At 46.9% G+C, this 20337-nt stretch overlaps 1 non-coding gene across 1 annotated transcript; it reads left to right on the top strand.

The window, feature by feature from the left end:
- Nucleotides 1-19015: 19015 nt before the first annotated feature.
- trnak-uuu (transfer RNA lysine (anticodon UUU)) lies at nucleotides 19016-19100 on the top strand. Its single transcript is given in 2 exon segments — nucleotides 19016-19052; nucleotides 19065-19100. It is a non-coding gene; the product is annotated as a tRNA-Lys (tRNA).
- Nucleotides 19101-20337: the final 1237 nt, after the last annotated feature.

The raw sequence follows: 20337 nt of genomic DNA, 5'->3' as shown, positions 1-20337 counted from the left end.
CCCTATAAACCAATGATGTGTTAATATTACCATGTATACACCCCCATTAGTAATTAGTGGGTGTTGTCTAATAAACTGTATAAACTAAGTTGTATTGTCACTTTTCCTTCGAGAACGAGGTCTCCAGCTGGGGTGGCTGAGACTGTTCTCCTGTGTGCACTCGTAATAAACTATTGATCTGGGTAACACCTGAGTCTGTTAGTTCTGTTTTACCTTCCGGATTTTCCTCGCTTACGGTTTGGTGTCAGAAGAGGGCTCCTAGGGTTGGTACTAATAATACCCGGTGATGGCACCCGGGGAAGGGAGTTCCCCTAATCCCTGAAAGAAAACCTTTCAGCTCTCTTGTTTTTCCAGGACCAAGGTCAGAAGATCGAGTCAATTGTTTAGGATGTTCTGTATCTCTCTCTCTTCCTTACAGGTACATGGGCCGGCCCCAGTACTGTCACCACTACCGGACATATCGACTCTCCAACGCTCCATGCTATTGGTCACCCAGACTGGAATATAACTAACCTCGTCCCGGACACGCCTCTTAAATTTCAGAGCGCTGAGAACAGCTGAGAGGAGCCGAGCCGAGCGGAGGGAGCGTCCGATAAAAGGCGGGATTTCAGAGCGCTGAGAACAGCTGAGAGGAGCCGAGCCGAGCGGAGGGAGCGTCCGATAAAAGGCGGGATTTCAGAGCGCTGAGAACAGCTGAGAGGAGCCAAGCGGAGGGAGCGTCCGATAAAAGGCGGGATTTCAGAGCGCTGAGAGGAGCCGAGCCGAGCGGAGGGAGCGTCCGATAAAAGGCGGGATTTCAGAGCGCTGAGAGGAGCCGAGCCGAGCGGAGGGAGCGTCCGATAAAAGGCGGGATTTCAGAGCGCTGAGAGGAGCCGAGCCGAGCGGAGGGAGCGTCCGATAAAAGGCGGGATTTCAGAGCGCTGAGAGGAGCCGAGCGGAGCGGAGGGAGCGTCCGATAAAAGGCGGGATTTCAGAGCGCTGAGAACAGCTGAGAGGAGCCGAGCGGAGCGGAGGGAGCGTCCGATAAAAGGCGGGATTTCAGAGCGCTGAGCCGAGCCGAGCGGAGGGAGCGTCCGATAAAAGGCGGGATTTCAGAGCGCTGAGAGGAGCCGAGCGGAGCTGCGACCGAGTTCGAAGTGACGTCAGGAATCAGATCGGGACGCGACACAGGGGAGGCACCTGATTGGTGAGTAGGTTCAGGTGAGTATTTCTACTTATCGACAGTAACGAAAGTAAAAGGAAAGGGAAGGTCTGCAGGTCTTATAGGAAGTAGCGTTTATTTTTTAGTCAATCAAGGTCCCTAGTGTAGTTAACATTCTCTAAATTGAGAACAATTTAAAGGAGTAAACTCCTTAAAGGGAGTGGTAAGTAGTTTTTCTTTCCTTTTTTTTCTCTTGACATTGCAGTTGTTGTTAAGCTAACTTAAGGGTTAAGTCATGGCAGGAGATCCCAGCGCCGTGTCATGTTCCTCTTGTGGGATGTGGGAATTCAGGGCTCCTTCATGTATCCCTGATTCCTTCACCTGCGGGAAGTGTGTCCAGCTGCAGCTATTGTTTGACCGCTTGACGGCTCTGGAGCTGCGGATGGACTCACTTTGGAGCATCCGCGATGCTGAGAAAGTCGTGGATAGCACGTTCAGTGAGTTGGTCACACCGCAGATAAAAATTACTGAGGGAGATAGTGAATGGGTGACCAACAGACAGAGGAAGAGTAGGAAGGCAGTGCAGGGGTCCCCTGCGGTCATCTCCCTCCAAAACAGGTATACCGTTTTGGATACTGTTGGCGGAGATGGCTCACCAGGGGAAGGTGGCAGTGGCCAGGTTCATGGCACCGTGGCTGGCTCTGCTGCACAGGAGGGCAGGAAAAAGAGTGGCAGAGCTATAGTGATAGGGGACTCGATTGTAAGGGGAATAGACAGGCGTTTCTGCGGACGCAACCGAGACTCCAGGATGGTATGTTGCCTCCCTGGTGCAAGGGTCAAGGATGTCTCGGAGCGGCTGCAGGACATTCTGGAGGGGGAGGGTGAACAGCCAGTTGTCGTGGTGCATATAGGCACCAACGATATAGGTAAAAAACAGGATGAGGTCCTACAAGCTGAATTTAGGGAGTTAGGAGTTAAACTAAAGAGTAGGACCTCAAAGGTAGTAATCTCAGGATTGCTACCAGTGCCACGGGCTAGTCAGAGTAGGAATGACAGGATAGCTAAGATGAATACGTGGCTTGAGAGATGGTGCAAGAGGGAGGGATTCAAATTCCTGGGCCATTGGAACCGGTTCTGGGGGAGGTGGGACCAGTACAAATTGGACGGTCTGCATCTGGGCAGGACTGGAACCAATGTCCTAGGGGGAGTGTTTGCTAGTGCTGTTGGGGAGGGTTTAAACTAATGTGGCAGGGGGATGGGAACCGATGCAGGAAGTCAGTGGGAAATAAAGTGGTGACAGAAACAATAGGCAGTAAGGGAGAGTGTACAGAACATGACCGGACAGATGGTCTGAGAAAGCAGGGCAAAGACCAAGGGAAGACTAGATTAAACTGCATTTATTTCAATGCAAGAAGTCTGATGGGCAAGGCAGATGAACTCAGGGCATGGATGGGTACATGGGACTGGGATGTTATAGCTATTACTGAAACATGGCTAAGGGAGGGGCAGGACTGGCAGCTCAATGTTCCAGGGTACAGATGCTATAGGAAAGATAGAGCAGGAGGTAAGAGAGGAGGGGGAGTTGCGTTCTTGATTAGGGAGAACATCACGGCAGTAGTGAGAGGGGATATATCCGAGGGTTCGCCCACTGAGTCCATATGGGTAGAACTGAAAAATAAGAAGGGAGAGATCACTTTGATAGGATTGTACTACAGACCCCCAAATAGTCAACGGGAAATTGAGGAGCAAATATGTAAGGAGATTACAGACAGCTGCAAGAAAAATAGGGTGGTAATAGTAGGGGACTTTAACTTTCCCAACATTGACTGGGACAGCCATAGCATTAGGGGCTTGGATGGAGAGAAATTTGTTGAGTGTATTCAGGAGGAATTTCTCATTCAGTATGTGGATGGCCCGACTAGAGAGGGGGCAAAACTTGACCTCCTCTTGGGAAATAAGGAAGGGCAGATGACAGAAGTGTTAGTGAGGGATCACTTTGGGACCAGTGATCATAATTCCATTAGTTTTAAGATAGCTATGGAGAAGGATAGGTCTGGCCCAAAAGTTAAAATTCTAAATTGGGGAAAGGCCAATTTTGATGGTATTAGACAGGAACTTTCAGAAGTTGATTGGGAGAGTCTGTTGGCAGGCAAAGGGACGTCTGGTAAGTGGGAGGCTTTCAAAAGTGTGTTAACCAGGGTTCAGTGTAAGCACATTCCTTATAAAGTGAAGGGCAAGGCTGGTAGAAGTAGGGAACCTTGGATGACTCGGGAGATTGAGGCCCTAGTCAAAAATAAGAAGGAGGCATATGACATGCATAGGCAGCTGGGATCAAGTGGATCCCTTGAAGAGTATAGAGATTGCCGGAGTAGAGTTAAGAGAGAAATCAGGAGGGCAAAAAGGGGATATGAGATTGCTTTGGCAGATCAGGCAAAGGTGAATCCAAAGAGCTTCTACAAATACATAAAGGGCAAAAGGGTAACTAGGGAGAGAGTAGGGCCTCTTAAGGATCAACAAGGTCATCTATGTGCGGAACCACAAGAGATGGGTGAGATCCTGAATGAATATTTCACATCGGTATTTACGGTTGAGAAAGGCATGGATGTTAGGGAACTTGGGGAAATAAATAGTGATGTCTTGAGGAGTGTACATATTACAGAGAGGGAGGTGCTGGAAGTCTTAACGCGCATCAAGGTAGATAAATCTCCGGGACCTGATGAAATGTATCCCAGGACGTTATGGGAGGTTAGGGAGGAAATTGCGGGTCCCCTAGCAGAGATATTTGAATCATCCACCGCTACAGGTGAGGTGCCTGAAGATTGGAGGGTAGCAAATGTTGTGCCTTTGTTTAAGAAGGGCGGCAGGGAAAAGCCTGGGAACTACAGACCAGTGAGCCTGACATCTGTAGTGGGTAAGTTGTTAGAGGGTATTCTGAGGGACAGAATCTACAGGCATTTGGAGAGGCAGGGACTAATTAGGAACAGTCAGCATGGTTTTGTGAGAGGAAAATCATGTCTCACGAATTTGATTGAGTTTTTTGAAGGGGTAACCAAGAAGATAGATGAGGGCTGTGCAGTAGACGTGGTCTACATGGACTTCAGCAAAGCATTTGACAAGGTACCGCATGGTAGGTTGTGACATAAGGTTAAATCTCATGGGATCCAAGGTGAGGTAGCCAATTGGATACAAAATTGGCTTGACGACAGAAGACAGAGGGTGGTTGTCGAGGGTTGTTTTTCAAACTGGATGCCTGTGTCCAGCGGTGTGCCTCAGGGATCGGTGCTGGGTCCGCTGTTATTTGTTATTTATATTAATGATTTGGATGAGAATTTAGGAGGCATGGTTAGTAAGTTTGCAGATGACACCAAGATTGGTGGCATTGTGGACAGTGAAGAAGGTTATCTAGGATTGCAACGGGATCTTGATAAATTGGGCCAGTGGGCCGATGAATGGCAGATGGAGTTTAATTTAGATAAATGTGAGGTGATGCATTTTGGTAGATCGAATCGGGCCAGGACTTACTCCGTTAATGGTAGGGCGTTGGGGAGAGTTATAGAACAAAGAGATCTGGGAGTACAGATTCATAGCTCCTTGAAAGTGGAGTCACAGGTGGATAGGGTGGTGAAGAAGGCATTCAGCATGCTTGGTTTCATTGGTCAGAACATTGAATGCAGGAGTTGGGATGTCTTGTTGAAGTTGTACAGGACATTGGTGAGGCCACACTTGGAGTACTGTGTACAGTTCTGGTCACCCTATTATAGAAAGGATATTATTAAACTAGAAAGAGTGCAGAAAAGATTTACCAGGATGCTACCGGGACTTGATGGTTTGACTTACAGGGAGAGGTTAGACAGACTGGGACTTTATTCCCTGGAGAGTAGGAGGTTTAGGGGTGATCTTATAGAAGTCTATAAAATAATGAGGGGCATAGATAAGGTCGATAGTCAAAATCTTTTCCCAAAGGTAGGGGAGTCTATTACGAGGGGGCACAGATTTAAGGTGAGAGGGGAGAGATACAAAAGGATCCAGAGGGGCAATTTTTTCACTCAAAGGGTGGTGAGTGTCTGGAACGAGCTGCCAGAGGCAGTAGTAGAGGCGGGTACAATTTTGTCTTTTAAAAAGCATTTGGACAGTTACATGGGGAAGATGGGTATCGAGGGATATGGGCCAAGTGCAGGCAATTGGGACTAGCTTAGTGGTATAAACTGGGCGACATGGACATGTTGGGCCGAAGGGCCTGTTTCCATGTTGTAACTTCTATGATTCTATGATTCTACGTCATTTATTTTTCTCTTCCTCCTTCTCCTCCTCTCTATTTCTTTCCCCTTTTTCCCAGGTCTATTGGACCCCTCTCCCCCTACCCCGGCCCATCATTGGTCCCTGAACCTGAGACAGTAACGACTTGAACACTATGAAATGGTCTGTATCAGGGACGATAGGATTGTTGGGACTGCTGGTTGAAAGACATACTTGCTCTCGAGACAGTACAAAGAAGGTTCACTCGGTTAATCCCGGGAATGAGGGGGCGGACATATGAGGAGAGGTTGAGTAGATTGGGACTCTACTCATTGGAGTTCAGAAGAATGAGAGGCGATCTTATTGAAACATATAAGATTGTGAAGGGGCTTGATCGGGTGGATGCGGTAAGGATGTTCCCAAGGATGGGTGAAACTAGAACTAGGGGGCATAATCTTAGAATAAGGGGCTGCTCTTTCAAAACTGAGATGAGGAGAAACTTCTTCACTCAGAGGGTAGTAGGTCTGTGGAATTTGCTGCCCCAGGAAGCTGTGGAAGCTACATCATTAAATAAATTTAAAACAGAAATAGACAGTTTCCTCGAAGTAAAGGGAATTAGGGGTTACGGGGAGCGGGCAGGAAATTGGACATGAATTTAAATTTGAGGTTAGGATCAGATCAGCCATGATCTTATTGAATGGCGGAGCAGGCTCGAGGGGCCGATTGGCCTACTCCTGCTCCTATTTCTTATGTTCTTAAAGCTGCTGACTCGGAGTTGGGATGGTGTAGGGATGGGTTTGGTACACACACAGGCTATATGGATGATAACCGAGGCGGGGTGAGTATGCGTTAGTTGCGATACCGGGGAGCGGAGGGCCATGTGCTGCCAGAACAATCAAGGGATTTGGCATCCCTCCTGTACCCCCACCAGGGTTGAGTGTTAAGAATACGGAAAAATAGTGGAGCTTAACGGTCCTACCCCACCCAAGTGGAGTGCAAACCGGATGGGGGAGGGCTCCTGGGTCTGTTTCTGGTCATCCCAGTCCTGACCCCGGAGACTCAGGAGCGAGAGGTGTATCGGGTGCAGAATATTGGTGTAATAAAAGACGGCATGCATGGATCTCATCACAATGTGTTACCTTTTGCAGTGATAATAAACGAAAATTTGGTCGGAACCAAATTGGAAGGATGTGTCACTCGACATGCCATCATAGTCTGTCCACAGACGATCAGCCGAAGCCCACAAGCCCAATGCGGATTTAACAACACTGACCTGGAAATTAACTGCACCATGGAGGCACTGGACGCCGACACAAAACCCACTCAAGTGGCTTACACCGGAAAAGGCAAATATTGTGTGATGACTCATTTAAGCTCGTTCGAGTCGGCCTACTTAATGTGTGCCAGCCCCAGTCCGGAGTTTAGCTTCACCCCGGAAATTCCCGTACGAATTGGACACGAGGAGCTGGTGGACATACACCAGGACAACACGACCTTTCTTCAAGTGTCTGAAGACATTAGGAACGACGTATGGAACTACATCAACACGATTCGATATCCAATACCTCCATTGCCCGAACACCTGAGACAGTTACGAGAGAAGGTTGAACATTCCCAGCAGGTGTATTATACCATGGAACAGGGGAGCAAGGAGTTGAGGAAAGACATAGACGCGATCAAGGTGACCATGTGGTGGGATCACTTATGGGACTGGGAACTAAATGGATCCGACTAATTTCCCATGTTTTGGTCATGGTGCAGTTAATACTGGTCTTTATTCTGCTATGTGTTGCATGTAAGAAATGTAAACGGGCTGCGGCAAAACATCTGGCTGGACAGGTGGTTAAAACAGCTGGTGTATGCGCCCCTCCCCCACCCGTGATTCAGATGATTTCAGCCGCTTGTGGGAAAAATCAAGTGTGTGGGTGAGGAGAGCAGCAGGAGATTGAATCGGGAATGGTTTTAATGTCAATGACTAATTACCCTCTTTTGATGCAGACCCGGTGACTCGACAGGCGGCCGCCTCGACAGGATTCATGTCGGATCATATGGGACCAATAGAGGATCCCCCTGGAATAGCCGGTGGGCTGGGGAGGGGAGAGGGGGAATAAATTAGGTTGATTATTAGACAAAACCTCAGTCACTTGCGCTCTTGCTTTTCCCTGAATAATCCAATTTCCAACCCCACTGTAAAGGTGTTTTTCGGGGGTTGGAGGGGGGGGACTGTTGGACTGGAAAATAGGCTTGTGAACAGAAATCTAAAACCTCCAGCCCCCCCTCACCTAACCTGATATATATATATATATATTAAAGAATGATTAGCCACTCCTATCCTCACACACACAAGTAGTTAAATCGCACATGCAGCATTTAGGTAGCAGCAAAGCATGATGGGATACTTGACCATTATGGGAGCAGCTTGTAACCCACACTGTAAAAGCTGACAAAGGCAGGTTTGTTGGATTTGTGTCCACCACCTCGCTTATCTCCAGAACACACTAGGGAATGTTTATTCAAGGCCGAAGCCGACATTGTTTATCCTAACTAGCTCACTTCGGATGATTAAGGGAGGAGCGGTGGATATCTCCAATGTTACCCCAGCTCAAGAGGGAGTCAGATAGGAGCAGCTGCTCAGGACTTTGTGAAGACCCTTTGTGTAGTTTCAATGTCTGGGACTTGTGTTTATTGATAAGTGTCCTCCTCAGGAATGTGAGATGTTTAATGTCATGGGACGACCCAAGGTAGCCCCTGACAAGGGAGTGGCAGACTATACCACCCAATGAAACCCTCTGTAGTTACGGAGACCTGTACCACATTCTACGGCAGGTGGGTGTTGCTTATTGAAAGGTATAAACATGCTTGTAGTGCTGATGTTCCTTTGAGAGTTAGTCACGAGCTTGAGGAAGCTGCCACTCTCCCTTTGTGCACAAGGTTTTCTAATAAACTTTAACTTGGTCAGCAGTTCCGTCTCCGTCTGGTTTTGATCCAAAAATTCGAGTCTAACAAGTCTGAGGATTGATTTAATTGAGGTGTACAAATTTATGTGTGGCCGAGATAGACTGGATAGGAAGAACCGATTTCCCTTAGCAGAGAGGTCAATAAACAAGGGGCAGGGCATAGATTTAAAGTGATTGGTAGAAGGATTATTGAGGAGCTGAGGAAGACATTTTTCACCCAGAGGGTGGTCGTTGTCTGGAATTCACTGCCTGAAAGGGTGGTAGAGGCAGAAACCCTCAACTCATTTAAAAGGTAGCCGGATATGCACCTGAAGTGCCGTGACTTACAAGGCTATGGACCAAGTGCTGGAAAGTGGGATTAGGCTGGGTGGCTCATTTTCGGCTGGCGCGGACACGATGGGATGAATGGCCTCCTTCTGTGTTGTAAATTTTCTCTGATTCTATGATTCTGATTAACAGTAAGCAGGGTAGTTCAGGGATCATGAGAACACTACTGAAGAAAAGTAACTGCTGGGAACCAAGCAATGTGTCCTTGTAAACCACAGATTAGGGAAGTTCCAGCTCCAGTGACAGAGATGGATCACAACAGGGTATAAAAGTGAGGGGATACTGATGTAAGGGGCAGTTGGGACTGGAGACACCGGAGATCAAGCTCAGGGAGTCCGTGGTTCCATCCAGAGGGCTGATCTCGTCCACACGGGGGATTTGCATGTTTAGTCTGGTATGGGAGAGGAAAGAGAATTTACTCATATATTTCTTCATGAGGTATTAAAGTTGCTGACTCTCAGACTTGTTAATTAATAAGACAATGCATTATTTAGAACCTTCCATCCCTAAGTCTCTCTGCTTCTCTACTTTTAAACTTTGACCATTTAGTTTACATTTCATCTCATTTTTCTTCCTCTCAAAATGCATCACGTCACATTTCTCTGCATTAAATTTCACCTGGCCCATTTACTAACCCGTGGACGTCACAGTGAAGTCTCTGACTCCTCTTCACAGTTGCCCCGGTGCCAATTTTGGCGTCATCTCGAAATTTTCACCTTGTGTCCCACATACCCAAGCTCAGATCATTCTCTGTATTGTGGTTAGCAATGGTCCCAACACTGATCCTGTGGGACACCACTGTTCACATCCCTCCAGTCTGGAGAACATCCATTAACCACTACTTTCTGTTTTCTGCCCTTCACACAACTTCCTATACACACTGCCTCATTCCTTTTAATACGGTAAGTACTAATTTTATCAACAAGCCTCCTGTCCGGCATCTTACCAAACACCCTTTCACAATCAATGTACACAACAACCACGACATTCACTTTATCAGTAGACTTGAGTTATCTCAAATGATCCATGTTGGCTGTTCTTCGTTAATGTGTTTTTCTGACAAATGTTGAAATGTTTGCTCCACCTCATCTGGTTTGATCTGTTTCAAGACGCAACAGAAAGGTCGAGTTGTCTCCAGGAGTTTAAGATAAATTAGGTTTTAAAAATTATGTTTCAGACAATGAGGGACATCTGGGCTTCGACCCGCCCATTCGGTGCCACAACTCCCACCCCTCACACACTCCGATTGGTTGGAGGACCAACTCACCCCTCAGACGCCCACCCCTCAAGTCAATTTCCGCTCCTCCTCTTGGTCCGGAACTCTCCTTAATCACCAGGGCGGGATTAGTGTTGAGACTGACATCCTGAGGTGAAGTTCGAAAATAAATATGAATTGAACCCGCCAGTTGCAACATTTAATAAAACGAAATTAATAAAAGTTACCGAAAAAATATTTTCTGGAGTTCACCAAAGTGGTGGAGCGTCTGCGCTGTGTGTTTGTGCCGATTTAAATGACACGAAGAGCTGGTATTTCAGTTTATTTTATTGTCTCTGTTCCAAACGCGCTCTTCCTGCTTCCAATCTCTTTGTTTTCCGGCCTGATATTATGATCATCAATGGCGGCGGCATCACCCAGCATGCAGCGCGGTTCAGATTGTGCCCTATCTGAATCAGTGGAGCCCAGTGCGCAGGCGCAGTAGTGACTCATTACCGGTCAGTGTGTCCTGAGCATGCGCGGCCAGTCGAGGCTGCGGGAGGAGCGCGTTCGGTGCAGGTCAGAGGATCGGAGCAAGAGGCTCAATAAACCCCGGGGCCCGGGTCCGGGCTCAGGCCCAGGCTCAGGCTTTACAAACCCCGAGTGCGGCCCCAGACCCGAATATAAAACAGTGAACATTATCCCCCCCTCACTACCCGCCGGGAAATGAAGGGGAAATGGTGATCGGTCAGGGAGCGTCTGTAAATGAAGGAGAAATGGCGATCGGTCAGGGAGCGTCTGTAAATGAAGGAGAAATGGTGATCGGTCAGGGAGTGTCTGTAAATGAAGGAGAAATGGTGATCGGTCAGGGAGTGTCTGTAAATGAAGGAGAAATGGGGATCGGTCAGGGACCGTCTGTAAATGAAGGGGAAATGGTGATCGGTCAGGGAGTGTCTGTAAATGAAGGAGAAATGGTGATCGGTCAGGGAGCGTCTGTAAATGAAGGGGAAATGGTGATCGGTCAGGGAGAGTCTGTAAATGAAGGAGAAATGGTGATCGGTCAGGGAGTGTCTGTAAATGAAGGAGAAATGGTGATCGGTCAGGGAGAGTCTGTAAATGAAGGAGAAATGGTGATCGGTCAGGGAGCGTCTGTAAATGAAGGAGAAATGGTGATCTCTATATCTTCAGTCATCCAGGGAGCTCGAGCTTTGGATGCTGTTCCTTTCCTCCTCGTGGGAATCTGTCTACTCTGTACCCAAACCCACTCCTCCTTGAAGGCCTCCCACTGTTCAATTACTGTTCTGCCTGACAATTATTGATTCCAATCCAACTGGACAAGATCCCTTTTTAACTCACTGGAATTAGCCCTCCTCCAGTTAAGAATTTTCACATTTGACTATCCCCTGTCCTTTTCCATAACTATTCTAAACCGAATGAGATTATGATCACTGCTGCCCCAATGAAAGATGCTCCACCTGCCCCACTTCATTCTCCACACCGAGCCCACTGCTGTACTCACACTCTCTCACACTCACTCTCTCACATTCCTCTCTCACCCTTTCACTCATGGTTTAGGGCCACTGAAAGATGATGCGATGGGTTTGGATTTCAGCACAAGGAGGAGGGAGAGTGTGTGGGACGGGGATTTACAGCTTTGAGGAATGAGAGAGGAAATAATGTTCCATAGAAAGTAAAGTTATCTGATCTGAATTTCTATCCTGTACTTACAGTGATAACTTTTATGAACTCTTTTTACAGGGGAGGATTTGCAGAGGGAAACTCAAACCAAAGATCACATCAAGATCTGACAGAGTCACTCGATTCATCAGGACCTGAATATCATCGGCCTTTGAATGTGGAAGGAGAAATGTTTGTCTGTTCTATCCATGGGAGAAGATTTCAAACATCAGTGTGAGTGGAAAAGCACCGAGACACACACACCCGAGTGAGAGTGTTCCAGTGCACTGACTGTGGAAAGAGCTTTAACCAGTTACACAGCCAGAAAAAACATCACACCATTCACAGTGGGGAGAAACCGTACACGTGTTCTGTGTGTGGACGAGGTTTCAACTGATCGTCCAACCTGGAGAGACACAAGGACACCCGGACCATGGAGAAACCGTGGAAATGCGGGGACTGTGGGAAGGGATTCAATTACCCGTCACAGCTGGAAACTCATCGACGTCGTCACACTGGGGAGAGGCCGTTCACCTGCTCCGTGTGTGGGAAGGGATTCGCTGAGTCATCCGGCCTCCTGACACACCAGCGAGTTCACACTGGGGAGAGACCTTTTAAATGTTCTGACTGTGAGAAGATGTTTGAATGCAAAAGTATTCTGCTGAAACACCAACGCACTCACACTGGGGAGAGGCCATTCACCTGCTCCGTGTGTGGGAAGGGATTCAATCGGTCATCACACCTTCTGTCACACCAGCGAGTTCACTCCGATGAGAGACCTTTTAAATGTTCTGACTGTGAGAAGAAGTTTAAAAGCAAAAGTATTCTGCTGACACACCAACGCACTCACACTGGGGAGAGGCCGTTCACCTGCTCTGCTTGTGGGAAGGGATTCACTTGGGCATCCAACCTGCTGAGACACCAGCGAGTTCACACTGGGGAGAGGCCGTTCACCTGCTCCGTGTGTGGGAAGAGATTCACTCGGTCATCACACCTTCTGTCACACCAGCGAGTGCACTCCGATGAGAGACCTTTTAAATGTTCTGACTGTAGAAGAGATTTAAAAGCAAAATTCATCTGCTGACACACCAACGCACTCACACTGGGGAGAGACCGTTCACCTGCTCTGCGTGTGGGAAGGGATTCACTCGGTCATCCACCCTGCTGATGCACCAACGCACCCACACTGGGGAGAGACCGTTCACCTGCTCTGCGTGTGGGAAGGGATTCACTCGGTCATCCACCCTGCTGATGCACCAATGCTCCCACACTGGGGAGAGGCCATTCTCCTGCTCTGTGTGTGGGAAGAGATTCATTCAGTCATCCAACCTGCTGAGACACCAGCGAGTTCACACTGGGGAGAGGCCGTTCTCCTGCTCCGTGTGTGGGAAGAGATTCACTCGGTCATCCCTCCTTCTGTCACACCAGCGAGTTCACACTGAGAGACCTTTAAATGTTCTGACTGTGGGAAGAGATTTAAAAGCAAAATTCATCTGCTGACACACCAACGCACTCACACTGGGGAGAGACCGTTCACCTGCTCTGCGTGTGGGAAGGGATTCACTCAGTCATCCACCCTGCTGATGCACCAACGCACCCACACTGGGGAGAGACCGTTCACCTGCTCTGCGTGTGGGAAGGGATTCACTCGGTCATCCACCCTGCTGATGCACCAATGCTCCCACACTGGGGAGAGGCCATTCTCCTGCTCTGTGTGTGGGAAGAGATTCATTCAGTCATCCAACCTGCTAAGACACCAGCGAGTTCACACTGGGGAGAGGCCGTTCTCCTGCTCCGTGTGTGGGAAGAGATTCACTCGGTCATCCCTCCTTCTGTCACACCAGCGAGTTCACACTGAGAGACCTTTAAATGTTCTGACTGTGGGAAGAGATTTAAAAGCAAAATTCATCTGCTGACACACCAACGCACTCACACTGGGGAGAGACCGTTCACCTGCTCTGTGTGTGGGAAGGGATTCACTCGGTCATCCACCCTGCTGATGCACCAATGCTCCCACACTGGGGAGAGGCCATTCTCCTGCTCTGTGTGTGGGAAGAGATTCATTCAGTCATCCAACCTGCTGAGACACCAGCGAGTTCACATTGGGGAGAGGCCGTTCTCCTGCTCCGTGTGTAAGGAGAGATTCACTCGGTCATCCCTCCTTCTGTCACACCAGCGAGTTCACACTGAGAGACCTTTAAATGTTCTGACTGTGGGAAGAGATTTAAAATCAGAAACGAACTGCTGAGACATCGATGCACTCACACTGGGGAGAGACTTTTCACCTGCTCCGTGTGTGGGAAGAGATTCACTCGATCATCCCATCTTCTGAAACATTAATACAGTCACTAATGTATCCAATCTGGCATTCAAGAGAAACAGACTTCCCCAGAGAGGCGTTAGAATGTTCAACTCGCCACCACAAGGAGTAGTTAAGGCGAATAGAATGGATGCATTTACGGGGAAGCTGGATAAGCACATAGAGGAGAAGGGAATATTAGAGATTACTCATAGGGTTAGATGAAGAGGGGTTGGAGGAGGCTCGTCTGCAGCATAAACACCGGTATAGTCTAGTTGGGCCGAATTGCCTGTTTCTGTGATGTACATTCGATGTAATTCTATGTAAGCTCCATCTGACACAGTTTTACCAACTCACTGAATCTATCAATTTCCCTTTGTAACTTTATGCTCCCATCTACACTACTCACTGCGCCTCCTAACTCGATGTCAGCGACAAACGTCAGTGTTCGGCTCTCTATTCCTTCATCTCCGTCATTTATACATATCGGAAAAAGCTGATGCCCCAGAACTAATCACATCCGGCCAATTTGAGTACATCCCTTATTATCCCGGGCCTCTGCCTCCCACCTTCTAACCAACTCCTGACCCATTTCAATAGGTTGCCTTAAATTGCACGCACTCTCATTTTTGTTGACAGTCTCTTATGTGGTCCCTTATTGGATGCCTTTGGAAGTCAATGTCCATCTAACACCCAGAGACACTCCATTATCGAGCACGTTAGTTACACCTTCAAAAAGTTCAACGAGCTTTGTTAGACTTGACTTCCCCTTTACAAATCCATGCTGGCTCTCTCTGATTACTCCATATTTATCCAAGTGCTCAGTCATTCTTTCCCCAATAACGGATACTGGTAACTTCCCCACAACAGGCGTCAGACTGATAGGCCTAGAATTTCCAACTTTATCTCTCCGACCCATCCGAAATAATGGAGTGACATTGACAATGTTTCAATTAAAGCAACAATTCCTGAATCAAGAGAGTTTTGATCGATCATGAGTAAGCATGTACAAGTTCCTTACCTATTCCTCTTATTCCCCTGGGATGGTAAAATCAGGTCCTGGAGATTTGACAATCTTCAATCTCATTATTTTCTCCATCGCCATTATCTGATTTACACTGAATCCCCTTGATTTATTTACAGTTTTCCTCGTGTCTCTGCTATGTTCGCCTCATCCTTTTCCATGAAGACCGATCTAAATGAAATATTTAGCAACTCTGCCATTTCCTGATTTTCAATTACAATATCACCTCCATCTGTCTTTAAGGGTCCCACATTACTCTTAGTCACCCTTCTTTCTCTTAATATACCTGTAAATACCTTGATTGTTGTCGTTATTTTCCCTCACAAGTTTTTGCTCCTTTTCCCTTTTTGGACCTCTTCGGTTTTTTCGTTTCAGCACCACAATAAACAACACTTTGCTGTAAAGTTCGGCTCAATGATGGGCCGAAGGGCCTCTATCCGTGCTGTATAACTCTATGACTCAATAGTTCTCCAATGTCAGAGCGAGAATTGTCTGAACCCCTAATTTATTTAATGTAACAAACACAAGCACACTTTATCATCCGTGTATCAACGCACTGATGGATACACAAAGATAAACACAGCGAGAAATGCAGGCAGTATCAGGATGCACAGGTAAACGGACAAGGGAAACAGACAAAGATAAAACGGTCTGTGCCTCGAACAGACAGTAACGTGTCGCTGATCGATATTAGTGAGACGAGGTGGGAAACAGGTGCTGTGAATTGGTGCTGTGGTTTTGTTGGTTAAAGCATCTGTCTTGTAAACAGGCGATCCTGGGTTCAACTCCCAGCAGTGCTTTGTGTCGCTTATTATTTTTACCTAATTTGTGGAATTCAGCGACAAAGTCACACTTTGGAATTGGTATTTGTTCAGGTTTGAGGAGGAAACCGATATCAGAATGACTGTTCAAAAACACCATTTCATCGCACAGACAGACCTCTCACAGAATGTGTCTGTAACACTTTAATTTAAGGACACGTTCTTGTTTCTGGGCTCGTCGGGGTCAGGGTATAATTCACGATTTATGTCATAGAGGAGCGAATGGTTGTCTCCTCGACCTCCGGATAGCAGTGATAAAGTTCGAGGATACACAGAAGCGGACAGGGTGGTCGGGGTCTGGAACTCACTGTCTGAAAGGGTGGTCGAGGCAGAAAACCTCAACTCATTTCAAAAGTGCATGGATGTGCATTTGAAGTGCCGTAACCTACAGGGCAACGGACCAAGCCCTGGAAAGTGGGATTAAGCTGGATAGCTCTTTTTCGGCCGTCACAGACACGATGGGCCGAATGGCTTCCTTCTGTGCTGTAGCTTTCTCTGATTCTATGATTCCGTGTGTGGGAAGGGATTCACTCAGTCATCACACGTGCTGAGACACCAGGGAGTTCAAAAGTGATTACAGGGGTTGGATTCTGCTGTTAATCCCATCCAGGACTGAACCATGTTCATTCTGACAGTTGGGGTTTGTTTCTCCTGATGTTAATAACCCCTATAACTGGGCTGGAATTTAATATTCTGGATATCTGTTAAATAAATCAGTTTTGTTTTAATCACCTTGTTGTAGATTTTGGTCTTTTCCTCCTGAGTGTTTAGCATCACCTGACTGGAGCTCAGAAAGGACAATCTGGGGGGAGGATCGTCCGGTGGGAACAGAACTTCAGCCTGGACACAGTCCTTCAGGGCCACACTGAGAGGGGCAAACGGCACTTTGGTCTTTCTCGTCTCTCTTCACTGACAGAAAAGTCACTGTGTGGCGTCCAGTTTAAAAATGACTGTGGTAATTATTCTATGAAGATTTAACCTGTTTGTGTGACTGTCCTGAGTGTACCATTTAAGGCAGGCGTTAACTCATTTAAAATAAACCCGTTTAAAATAAATGGGTTATGAATTGTGATTTCCGTGAAGCCAATGTTCCATTCCTTTATATGATTCATGTGCCTGCTCTCCGACAACAGGGTAAATGGTGGAATATCAGCCCTGCTCAGCCGGCAATGATCACGGTACATTTTCTTGCAGACAAAAGACACATTGAAACCCTGGAACTTTGAGGTGATGAATCCTGAGGGAAAATAAAATTAGGGCTCGAACCATCAAACTTTCGCACCAACCGATAGCACCACCGAGACAGGTGAAGAATTCACCCACTAAACCAGTAACTCACTGAGCTCAACTGTTTGATTGCAGTGACCAATAGAACAGTTGTCCACAGTCAGTCCAAAATGAATGGTTGAAACTTGCAGGAGTGAAAATCCAACGAGCCGGTCTTCACTCTTAAACCAGCAACTGTGAAGTTAATAGAAACGTGCCAGAGAAATACTCGATTTCAGCGCGGTGACACTGGGCCAGAGTAAAGCTCAGTTAATATGATCGTCGAGTGGTGAGAGGGTGGATTTGGAATTCCTGAGCGACCGCACTGCGCATTTTCCAGATCTGCTTGGAGCACCAATCCCTTCAATTCATCACTTACAGGGACAATTCGATTCTCGGTTTCTTTTCCCTGAGTTTGGTGAAATTTTAAAAATTGAAAGCGACCAATATCAGAGCGAACCTCGTCACCGACATGCTCACAGATACAGAGCGGCCACACTCTGCTTCAGTGAGGGGAAAGACCAGAGCGGTTTCAAGGTCGAATGCAATTGTAAGCAAAGCTCGTTCAATGAAAGTGCAGGTCATTGAGGTGCCTTTAAAGTCCTGATTGTTTGAACTGAATTTCTTCAGAAAGCGCTTGAGATTCAGGTGGAGTGATTTGGGGACTTCCTTTCCCTCATCGCAAAAGTTTGAACCGCAGATCAAGATCAAAAGTCCCGGGCTAAATTAGGGATTCGCCGGGATATGAACCTCGAATCGAGAATTATACCCCGACCTCAATGAGCCCAGAAACAAGAACGTGTCGTCACATTTACATGTCACGGTCACATTCTAAACTGGTTTGCCCTGTACTGTACATTACTTTTTAAATATTACAGATAAGCAGAGCACTTGAGCTGTCACAGCTGTGACTTTGACTTTTCTCCCTCTCCTCTCGATCTCCCCGGCAACTGCCACTAACCACAATCTTCTCTCACACTTCTCCATCAGGAAGTTCCGAGCCTCGGTTTTCAAATGAAATAACTCCCATCTCTCCAATCACCGACAGCCCAGAGAGAGTTTCATAATTTCAGCTCCCACTTTGCCCAAATCCTCCTTAAAGTACCATGAAAAAATTGGCCTTTAGTCAATAATAATATAATTAAAAGTTCTTATCTTCAGGGGCATTGTTTCAGATTCCACGGCTTTTAAAGGTCACTGCGGATGTTAAGCGAATCGCCTCTTGGTTGGAGGTTTCTGTGTGGGAAAGATCAGGAAGTGATAATTGAGAGACCGAGGATGAAGCTGTTTGATGGGAGCACTGGGGACACAGACCGTGCGCGGCTCCAGTGGAGCAATCGGTCAGCGCGCGTTATTTCTACAATAATTATACACTCGAGAAATGCTGGGGTTGTGAGTTTCAGCACCATCTAAAGTAGTTGAACCTTCTAAACATTTTGACTGGAGTTCAAGGTACAACCGGTTCCATAACACATCGACTTCTTCATGTCCCCATGTGGGCACTGAGGCTCCTCTGGCCTCCCCTCTTGCAATAGCAGGCGAGAGTTTATTTGTTTATAGGAGGGAGAGGGGGCGATTGGCGAGAGCTGAAATGGTAAAGCGGCCGGCACGACATCTTTAAATCTGAAGAACCAAACACACAATTCTTCTTTTCATTGAAGCAGAGATTCATCGGTTTGAAGTGTCGTGTAGGGAAAATTCGGGAGGCAAATCTGCTGCCTGGTGTCACGGTGTAACGGGTGAAATTATTCAGCTTTCAATTGTTGATCGGCTGAAATCTCGAGAGGCCTTTTCCAGCTCCCGTGTGGAACAAGTTCAGCTTTTGAGCCATTGGGTAAAGTGTATTTTTTATTTGCTGCGAACGAATGACAAGACATTTTGTACAAACAAGAAGAATTGTAAACTCACGAGTTCGCTGTCCATGTTTCTTACATCATGTTCAACAGAAATAAGGATTCTCCTCAACACGTTGCTGAAAATTGGAAAAAGGAATTCTCCCCTTCTTCTCCATCGACAGGGATAATTCAGAGTCCCACCATGAATCTGTATGATGGAAACTAATCCAACAGCGAGCCTGGATAGCTCAGTCGGTAGAACATCAGACTTTTAAAATAGGTAGTGATCTGAGGGTCCAGGGTTCAAGTCCCTGTTCAGGCTAAAAGTTTTAAAACAGCTGGCAAGTTCTGCTTTTCCAGCGGACCAACATCAGCGAAAGGAGCAAGAATTGGCCATTCAGTCCCTCGAGCCTGCTCCGCCATTTGATCAGGTCATCGCTGATCTTCGGCCTCAACTCCACTTTCCCGACCTGTCCCCATATCCCTTGAGTTCCTTCGTGTCCAAAAATCTATCTATCTCAGTTTTGAATCTATTCAATGGCTCAGCATCCACAGCCCTCTGGGGTGGAGAATTCTAATGGTTCACAACCCTCTCAGTGAAGAAATTATTCCTCATCTCTGTACCAAATGGCCGGCCCCTTATCTTGGGATTATAACCATTAGTTCTGGACTCTCCAGCTAGGGGAAACAGCATCCCAGCATCTACCCTGTCAAGCCCTCCAAGAATTTTATATGTTTCAATGAGATCACCTCATTATTGTAAACTCCAGAGAATATCGGCCCATTCTACTCAATCTCTCCTCACAGGACAACCCTCTTATCCCAGGAATCAATCTAGTGAACTTTTGTTCACCCACTCTAAGACAAGTGTATCATTCCGCAGGTAAGGAGATCAAATCTGTACACAGTACTCCAGATGTGGTCTCACCAAAGCCCTATATAATTACAGCAAGACTTCCTTATCCTTGTTCTCCAACCACCTCACAATAAAGGCCAACACACCATTTGCTTTCCTAATTGCTTGCTGCACCTGCATGTTAACTTTCTGTGATCCGTGTACAAGGACACACAAATCCCTCTGAACACCAACATTTCGCAGTCTCTCACCTTTTAAAAGATATTCTGCTTTTCTATTCTTCCTACCAAAGTGAATAACCTCACATTTCCCCACTTTATACTTCATTTGCCAACTTCTAGCCCACTCACTTAACCTGTCTGTTTCACTTTTCATCCTCTTTCCGTCCTCCTCACAGCTTACTTTCCCACCTAGTTTTGTCTCGTCAGCAAACCTGGATACATTACACTCGGTCCCCTCATCTAAGTCATTAATATAGATTGTAAATATCTGAGGCCCAAGCACTGATCTTCACGGCACCCCACTAGTTACAACCTGCCAACCCCAAAATGACCTGTTTATTCCGGTTTTCTGTTTTCTCTCCGTCAACCAATCCCCAATCCATGTTAATATATTACCCACAATCCCATGAACCCTAATCTTGTTTAACAAACTTTTGTGTGGCACCTTATCGAATGCCTTTTGAAAATCCAAATATTCTATA

The sequence above is a fragment of the Heptranchias perlo genome, unplaced genomic scaffold (genome assembly GCF_035084215.1).
Source record: "Heptranchias perlo isolate sHepPer1 unplaced genomic scaffold, sHepPer1.hap1 HAP1_SCAFFOLD_390, whole genome shotgun sequence".
NCBI classification, from domain to species: Eukaryota; Metazoa; Chordata; class Chondrichthyes; order Hexanchiformes; family Hexanchidae; genus Heptranchias; species Heptranchias perlo.
The sequence above is the reverse complement of the archived record's forward strand: the minus strand, read 5'-3'. Positions and strand labels throughout refer to the sequence as shown.